Below are 10015 nucleotides of genomic sequence, written 5' to 3'. Positions count from 1 at the left end.
ATCATTAATTATTAATAATAACATAGAGTTAAAGGTGAATTGAGCAAATTGGCTATTTCTGGCAATTTATTTAAGTGTGTATCAAACTGGTAGCCCTTCGCATTAATCAGTACTCAAGAAGTAGCTCTTGGTTTCAAAAAGGTTGGTGACCCCTGGATTAACGTAACGCTTCAACTGATGTTTGTCGACTTCCTTTATTGAGCCTTGAATAGGTAAATAATTCATAATGACATTGATTTTGATTCATAATTTTTTTTTAAAAAAGAAACAGCATACATGGCAGCTTTGTGTGATTAGAGTAAACATTGCTACATTTTCTTGTTACATTTCACTTGTTTGCTCTTTAAATACCACTTTTATTTTTTTAAATTTATTTCAATCGTACTTTTTAAAAATGTGCCGTGGGGCCGTTAAATGACCTGCAGGCCGCAAATGTCCCCCCGGCCGCACTTTGGACACCCCTGGCCTACACGAATACAAACATAGAATGATAGTACAAATATAATAAGAAAACAATGTCAACCTCCCAAAGTTGGGTTATGGATATTTATTTATGCCCCCCCCCCCCACCCCCCACTCCCAACCCCCCGCCGCCGTCATCCAACAGAGCCAAACAAGTACTCTGATCAAGGAACCAAATAACGATATTGTTTGAACATTTTGGATGTCTTGCACACCTATACCCTGATCACAAATTCATAGTTTACGCACCTTATTTTAACCACATCCAGTAACTTTAAGTCATGTTTCTTTTTCAAATGTAATCTCCTTAATACCTATCACATATTTTGTATTGTGTAAGCATACTTGGCTTTGGATGCTACATACCATAAACATAAACATATCTGTCTTGTAATCTTGTTTGATTACAGGTGCTGTGAGGAAAAAATGTGTTGACAAGGTCAGCCACGGACGATGAGGTCACCAAACACGCGATCAGGTGGTTCAACCTGGCGGGGGATCGGGCAACGAGGAGACGAGTCACGCCTCCAACTCCTCAGGAGGAATAGAAATGTATATGTGTAAATAAACAACCTTTTATTGAACTTCTTGTCATTCACCAGTTATTCATTTTCTGATATGTTAGCTGTGCATGGAGCAGCATTTCGTTGAAGTTGTAGCCTAATAGATTAAATATGTATATTCACTTTTTATATATATATTTATATATTATATATTTACTTTATAGAGTGAATTGACCATTTTCGGTTTCTGCCTATTGACAATATTGTTAGTTTAAAAATACAAGGCAATGCATATGTAAGCCTATATTGCTGTAGTAAGGCCTAGTGAATTTTTTTGTTTCCTATTTTATACTACAGCTGTCATGTCTGTGTTAATCATGTTTTTGTTTTGCTTGGTTTTTGGACTTTTTTTTTAGTTCCTGGTTTCACTTCCTTGTTTTGTTTGGTTTCCACGGTCACCCATTAGTTTTCACCTGTCATGTCACGCACCTGTTTCACGTTTTGAGTCACGCACCTGTTAATCATGTCTGTGTTATTTAAGTCCATTGTATTTCTGTTGTTCGTCCTGGCGACATCACATTCATGCTCCACATTTATGCTCTGCACCCTTTATGATCACGCTTCTTCATGCCATGTTCACAGTTCCTTGTCACGTAAGTTTTTGTTTAATGTTTATAGTTCTCTGCCATTGTGCGCGCCTTTTGTTTTCCTAGTCAAGTTTTTTACCTCCGCTGTGAGCGCTTTTTGTTTATACCCTTTTGAGCCTTTTGAGTTTAAATATTAAACATGTCCTCACCTGCACGTCGTGTCCTGTCAAGTTGCTTTGCACCTCGGAAAAACAATCCACGCCAAGGACCAAGTCGTGACAGATGTCGCCAGCAATCCGTTTTTCCGCGAGCAACTTGGCGGATGGAGGAAGGAAGGTGGGAAGCGCTAGGTGCCATGGGGGACCGAGATTTGATGTGGGGGCCAAATGGCAAGCTAATTCCGATCAGCTCCATTTGGTCCGAGGATGGCGCTGCGTCACCGCAGTCCCGGAAGCGCCGCTCCAGACCGAGGACGTCAGGGAAGGTGAGCGGACAGAACGCGGCGCTCCTGCAAGCTCCTCCCCCTCCGGGCGGAAATGGGCCGCAGCCTGCCCGGCTTCCCCAGGATGACATCACAGACCAGGATTTTTTTTTTCTGAACTCTTTTTCTTTTGATCACCCGCCCCCAGCAAAAGACTCTAAGTCCAAGATAGAGCACTATCAAAACATGTTTTTAGAAATAAGAGCATGTCAATCACAGTCACCCAGTTTTCATGCCCCGCCCCCCAGGACTCAAGTCACGCCCATGTCACAAAAAACATTTTTCTCACTCACAAAGTCCCAGGTAGAAAAAGAGAGACTTTTTGGACAGTTTGGAGGGGAGAATTTTGCCCCCCTCCCGACCTCCCTCCACCCACCCCAAAAGACGGTTCCAGACCGCGGGGAGCGCGTCTGGGATCCGCTCCTTGAGGGGGGGGCTAGGGCTGGGAATTGTTCAGGTTGGGTGGGTCAGCTTCGTCACGCCAAGCCACAGCCTCCAGCACGACCACCACCACCAGTCTTTCGTCACGCCAAGCCACAGCCTCCAGCACGACCACCACCACCGGTTTTTCGGCCTGCCAAGCCGCAACCCCCAGCTAGGCCACATCCACCTGCTCCACGCCCTGCTCCAAGGCTACCAACATGCCTAGCAGCTCCACGCCAAGTGCCACCAGTCGCAGCTCCACGCCAAGTGCCACCAGTCGCAGCTCCACGACGCCAAGTGCCGCCAGTCGCAGCTCCACAACGCCAAGTCCCGCCAGTCGCAGCTCCACGACGGCAAGTGCCGCCAGTCGCAGCTCCACGACGGCAAGTGCCGCCAGTCGCAGCTCCACGACGGCAAGTGCCGCCAGTCGCAGCTCCACGACGGCAAGTGCCGCCAGTCGCAGCTCCACGCCAAGACCCCTCAAGCCAAGACCAAGACCCCTCAAGCCTAGACCAAGACCCCCCACGCCAAGACCAAGACCCCTCAAGCCTAGACCAAGACCAAGACCCCCCACGCCAAGACCAAGTCCAAGACACACCATGCCAAGACCAAGTCCAAGACACACCATGCCAAGACCAAGTCCAAGACCAACCATGCCAAGACCAAGACCAACCATGGCCACGACAAGCTTCGCCACGCCAAGCTTCGCCACGCCAAGACGCGCCACGCCAAGCTTCGCCGCCTGCTTCATCTGCTGCTTCTACGCCTGCCATGGCGACGACGCCGTCCCTGTCTTCTCGTCGGCCACGGATATGGCCGCTACCTGGTCGTCCGCCACGCCAAGTGCGGCCACTTCATCGTCGGCCACGAATGTGGCCATTCCCAGGTCGCCCACCTCGTCTGGTACAGCGGCGCTCTACGCGTCACCGCCACCTAACTCTGCCCCGGTGGATACGGGGACACGGGGTCTGGCGACCCACCGCCATGTCCCCCTCCCGCCCTCCCATGACTCTTGATCTTGTTTTTGTTGGTTGTTTTTGGACATCTGAGATCTGTCCGTAAAGGGGGGGGGGGGGGGGGGGGGGCTCTGTCATGTCTGTGTTAATCATGTTTTTGTTTTGCTTGGTTTTTGGACTTTTTTTTTAGTTCCTGGTTTCACTTCCTTGTTTTGTTTGGTTTCCATGGTCACCCATTAGTTTTCACCTGTCATGTCACGCACCTGTTTCACGTTTTGAGTCACGCACCTGTTGTTAATCATGTCTGTGTTATTTAAGTCCATTGTGTTTCTGTTGTTCGTCCTGGCGACTTCACATTCATGCTCCACATTTATGCTCTGCACCCTTTATGATCACGCTTCTTCATGCCATGTTCACAGTTCCTTGTCACGTAAGTTTTTGTTTAATGTTTATAAATCTCCGCCATTGTGCGCGCCTTTTGTTTTCCTAGTCAAGTTTTTACCTCCGCTGTGAGCGCTTTTTGTTTATACCCTTTTGAGCCTTTTGAGTTTAAATATTAACATGTCCTCACCTGCACGTCATGTCCAGTCAAGTTGCTTTGCACCTCGGAAAAACAATCCACGCCAAGGACCAAGTCGTGACAACAGCAAGAACAGAAGGGATTTTGAAAATAAGATAAACAGGTCCAAAAACGGCCAGATGAGCCAGGGTTTTTATGAGTCCGTTGCTGGTCCGCGGCGGGAGGTTAGGCTTTGATCATGGATGCGGACGGATGCGGAGCGGATGCGGAGCGGATGCGGCGCGCCGATACGGGTCCGTTTCGCGGTTCCGTTTTCGCGGTTCCGTTCCGGAAAGCGCGATAGCTCTGCGGGGGATCCGCCGCGGAGTGTTTTTGCTGTGTTGGGGTAATATATTCTCCTATTATTCATTTCTATTCTATGGTGTAACAAAGTCACTATTGTTCCTGAGAGTAAGTGGACGCCGATACGGGTCCGTTTCGCGGTTCCGTTTCGCGGTTCCGTTCCGGAAAGCGCGATAGCTCTGCGGGGGATCCGCCGCGGAGTGTTTTTGCTGTGTGGGTAATATATTCTCCTATTATTCATTTCTATTCTATGGTGTAACAAAGTCACTTTGGTCACTTAAAAAATGTTAAACTTGATGTGCCAAAGTCATGTGGTCACTACAGGGTTAAATTAATGAAGCATGCACGCAGCACGTTATTCACATGTTGGCCAGTAGAGGTCGCATGCACCTTTTCTCATTCCAGACATTCCTTCACTGAACGTCAAAAAGTGAAGGCACGAGTCATATCGTTGTGTTGCAAAGACAAGGTTTATACGCTAAAATACTTGTCATTTCTCAAACCGAGTGTTGGAAAAGCAGCATAAGATGCAACCCGGCTCCCACTGGAACCAGGCTGTGTTTTGTGCTGCTGAGAACTCCAGTAAGTGTTACATTGTGAGTGAGGCCTACTAGCAAGCCTGTTAGCCTAGCCATCCTGTTAGCGCTAAAGAGAGGAGTCTGATAACAAGACACAGAGTTAAGATTTACAAAACCAATTGGAGTAATATGATGTCTTGAGAGAATGCCTTGTGACATGTTAGCATGTTGCAGTTGGATAACTTTATTGTATTTTCGTTTTGTGTAAAAGAGAGGTTTATTTAATGTTACTGTGTTCAGCCCTTAGCATGTGAGCAGAGGAGCTGCATTCATTCCAATGCTGCTAAAAGCTTAAAGGGGAACTGTTGATACATTTCCTTTATTAAATCGATACAGTTAAAATGATAACCATTATAATACATGATGACCAAAATGTGATTTCATTTAAATAATCATTTATTTTATTTTGTGATGGTTTAAAAAGTGATAATTCACAGTTCATAATTTAAAGATAAAAAAGGTAAAACATCCTTAAATGGATGTAACCATTTCATTCATTGAAGTCTTAAGTAAGAGGTGAAGCCACTATAGTTTCATGATTTGATGCTGCTGTTAAGTCTTACAGACTTATATGGAGTACAGTGTGAACCCGACCAGTATTCATATGTCCATGACTAAATGGTTAAAATGAGTAACTGTGTTTATTGATTTAAAATTGAAGTTAATATGGTACCATATGAAGAGAACTAAGAGTAAAACGAGTATTCTACTGATTACATTCTGTACTGCTATGTGCAGATTGTTTTTTTGTATGATCCTGAAGTCTGGTTCCAAACTGGACTTGAGTTATGATGGCGAGCCAGTCCCAGTGAGTGAGAGTCTGCGGAGAGGGAGCGTTTGGATGTGGTGTGGCCAGCTGCATCGGTCTCCACACTCTGCAGTGACCTATAACTGAACTGATCCACCATCAGAGTCGCAAGTATCGAACCGAATCAGTATGGAATAACGGATTACAATAGAACTAAGGATTCCCAACCAAGGAATATAGACAGTGTTCAATTCATTTCTACCCGGGTAGAATTCATTTTTTGAAAGGACAATTTAAAATGATTTTTCTTCTATTTTGCTACTTTTGAATTTTTGCAACAGAGCTCTATTTTTATTTATTTTTGGGGGGTATTTACAATTTAAAAAGCACACTGTTCATGTGTTATTGTTTATTATTGTGCAATACATTTGCCAGCAGTTGTTCTGTGGTCCACTAAGTACTTAACGTCTCATTGCGAGTCTCTCAATTATACAGCCAAGAACCTAGTAATCTTAATTGTTGTACTAACCTGCTATCCTACAGTAGGGGTGCTACACACTTGGCGAGCAGCCAGGAGCGCTGTGATTCCGAATTCATACTGTACGTTTTTTTGATTGATTGATGATTGAGACTTTTATTAGTAGGTTGCACAGTGAAGTACATATTCCGTACAATTGACCACTAAATGGTAACACCCGAATAAGTTTTTCAACTTCTTTAAGTCGGGTCCACTTAAATTGATTAATGATACAGATATATACTATCATATATACTATCATCATAATACAGTCATCACACAAGATAATCACAATGAATTATTTACATTATTTACAATCAGGGGTGTGGAGGGAGGAGGGGGGGGGGGGGGTAGGATATGGACATCAAGTAGTTGACATAGAGAGAGAGAGAGAGATCAGAAGGCATAAGAAAAAGTATCTGCATTTGATTGTTTACATTTGATTATTAGCAATCCGGGAAGGGTTGTTAGTTTAGGGTTGTAGCTGCCTGGAGGTGAACTTTTATTGCGGTTTTGAAGGAGGATAGTAGATGCCTTTCTTTTATACCTGTTGGGAGCGCATTCCACATTGATGTGACATAGAAAGAGAATGAGTTAAGACCTTTGTTAGTTCGGAATCTGGGTTTAACGTGGTTAGTGGAGCTCCCCCTGGTGTTGTGGTTATGGCGGTCATTTACGTTAAGGAAGTAGTTTGACATGTACTTCGGTATCAGGGAGGTGTAGCGGATTTTATAGACTAGGCTCAGTGCAAGTTGTTTAACTCTGTCCTCCACCTTGAGCCAGCCCACTTTAGAGAAGTGGGTAGGAGTGAGGTGGGATCTGGGGTGGAGTTCTAGCAGTAACCTGACTAGCTTGTTCTGAGATGTTTGGAGTTTAGATTTGAGGGTTTTGGAGGTACTAGGGTACCAGGAGGTGCATGCGTAATCGAAAAAGGGTTGAGCCCCAGTCGAGCCCACGTGACGTTTGCATGTTCTTGACTTAGCCTACGGTACTGTGGATGATGCTGATGAGCTATTTGCAGCATTCCTTACCACCGACGCAGAGCCGGGTGAAAAGGCTTCTGCTTATTTACATCGTCTACAGTCAATACTGAGCAAAGTAGTCAAGAGGAATGGCATTCCTGCCAGGGACGCAGACCGGCAACTGCTGAAACAGTTCTGCAGGGGATGTTTCAACAATAGTTTAATCACACATCTTCAGCTGTCCCAACTGCAGAAGGATGCCCCACCCTCGTTCTCCGAGTTGTTGCTCTTAGTGAGGACGGAGGAAGATAAGCAGGCTGCCAGATCTCGTCGTATGAAGCAACACGTTGGATTTCACAAAGCTAAAGTGCAGTCTAATAATGTGAACGTGTACAACTCTGATACAGATGAGAGGGACATAGCAGCCGCTGCTGTAAAGGACAACCATAATGAGAGTACAAAGAAAATACAAAAACAACTTGCACAACTTCAAGCCCAGTTGGCAAACCTGAAAGCGTCCGTGGATGAATCTTCCACAAAGGCTACCTCCAAGGGAGCTAAGCCAAAGAAACCCAAGGAAAAGGAGCCTAAGACAGAGGCTGTCCTAAGAGGCAAAAAGAAACCATGACCGTGGTATTGCTTTAACTGTGGCGAAGATGGACATATAGCGCCAGCTTGTCCCAACGAGTCCAACCCAGTGGTTGTTGAGGCTAAACGCCAAGAACTCAAAGAGAAACAAAAGCTGTGGGACGAACAAAGCAAACAGGATTTATAAATCATGTTCCTGTTGAGGAGCAAACAGGAACAAAGACTAACACCAGCTCCAAACAAAATGTTTCAAGTTATTCTCACAGAACCAAGCACCAATCTAAAATACCAAAAGGTTTAATTGGCAACAAATGCATCAGTGATGTGACTGTGTCAGGTGTAAAGTGTAACTGCCTTCTTGACACAGGGTCTCAGGTGACCACAATTTCAAACTCATTCTACAAAGAGCACCTGTCAGAACAGCCTATCCAGCCATTCAATCTTCTTGATGTGGAAGGTGCTAATGGTCAGTCCGTCCCATATTTGGGCTATGTAGAAGTCAGTATTAGGTTGCCAAAGGAGTTTATTGACACTGCACCCGAAGTGAACACTCTAGCATTAGTTGTCCCCGATCAACGCTCCAACAGTGACCTGCCTGTTCTAATAGGGACCAACTTACTTGATGTATTATACGATGAAGAGTGCCAATACAACACTCAAAAGACCACTTCAACTGTTCATGGCTACAAACAAATCCTCAGTGCACTTGAATTCAGACAAATGCTAAAGAGCACTGGGCAAATAGGTCTAATGACACTCAAAGGGAAACCGCAGCAAGTTATTCCTGCACATGATAAAGTCCTTGTGGAAGGGCAGGTCAAAGTCAATCCTGCAAATACGGAGAAATTGGCAATTCTGGAGCAGCCAAGAAAGTCTGTCTTACCTGGTGGCATTTTGCCTCGTCACTTTGCCCCAGCAGCCTCAGCACAAGTTGGCTGTTTGGCTGAGAAACGAGACAGACCATGACATAACACTACCCACAAACTGTGTTGTCGCAGAACTACATGTTCCTGATAAGATTGTTGAAAAAAGTCCATTACCTGACAAGAATGCAGATACTGTGAACTGTTGTAGTGCAACCTTTTCTCCAAATCAGTCCACAAACAACACCCTGACGTTTGACTTCGGAAATTCTCCTCTACCAGAGGAATGGAAAACCAGAGTCACAGAGAAACTCAATGGTTACTCTGTGTTCGCACATCATGACCTTGATTGTGGTCATGCCACCAAAGTCAAGCATTGTATCAAGCTCAAGGACGAGATGCCTTTTAAACAGCGTTCAAGACCCATACATCCCAATGACTATGAGGCTGTGAGGAAACACCTTAAAACACTGCTAGAAGCTGGTGTGATACGGGAGTCCGAGTCACCCTACTCGTCACCCATAGTCGTCGTAAAGAAAAAGAACGGTGATGTCCGACTTTGTGTCGATTACCGTAAGTTGAATATGCAAACCATAAAGGATGCTTATGCATTACCAAACCTCGAAGAAGCATTCTCCGCCCTCACCGGGTCACAGTGGTTTTCCGTAATGGATTTTATTTATCATTTACCTCAAGTCCGGATATTACCAAATTTGTATGGAAGAGAGTGACAAAGCCAAGACTGCTTTTGTCTGTCCCCTGGGGTTTTGGGAGTTCAACCGTATGCCCCAGGGGATAACCAATGCGCCGAGTACATTTCGGCGCCTAATGGAGAAATGCATGGGTGACATTAACCTGAAAGAGGTACTTGTCTTTCTTGATGATCTCATTGTGTTCTCTGCCTCCCTGGAGGAACACGAGGCCAGGCTTCTGCACGTCCTTCAACGGCTAAGAGAATATGGTCTCAAGCTCTCTCCCGAGAAGTGCAGATTCTTCCAAACGTCTGTACGTTATCTTGGACACATCGTCTCAAGAAATGGTGTCGAGACTGATCCCGAGAAAGTCATTGCACTGAAAACGTGGCCAAAGCCACAGACCCTAAAATAATTGAAGTCCTTTTTAGGCTTCGCCGGCTATTATCGCCGCTTCGTCAAGGACTATTCTAAAATAGTGAAGCCACTAAACAGTCTCACTTCTAGCTATCCACCTCTCAGAAAAGGCCAGAAGATGACGACATGTAAAGGAAAATATTTAAATCCAAAAGAGCCGTTCGCAGAACGATGGACACCTGCTTGTCAGGATGCTTTTGAATGCATCATAGAGAAGCTCACATCTTCTCCCATCCTGGGGTTCGCAGATGCAAAGCTCCCCTATACACTGCATACGGATGCTAGTGCTACTGGTTTAGGAGCTGCTTTATACCAAGAGCAGTATGGCCAATCAGGGGTCATCGCCTATGCCAGTAGGGGCCTTTCATTTAGTGAG

The sequence above is a fragment of the Entelurus aequoreus genome, linkage group LG01, assembly GCF_033978785.1.
Source record: "Entelurus aequoreus isolate RoL-2023_Sb linkage group LG01, RoL_Eaeq_v1.1, whole genome shotgun sequence".
NCBI classification, from domain to species: Eukaryota; Metazoa; Chordata; class Actinopteri; order Syngnathiformes; family Syngnathidae; genus Entelurus; species Entelurus aequoreus.
This window is presented reverse-complemented; position numbering follows the sequence as displayed.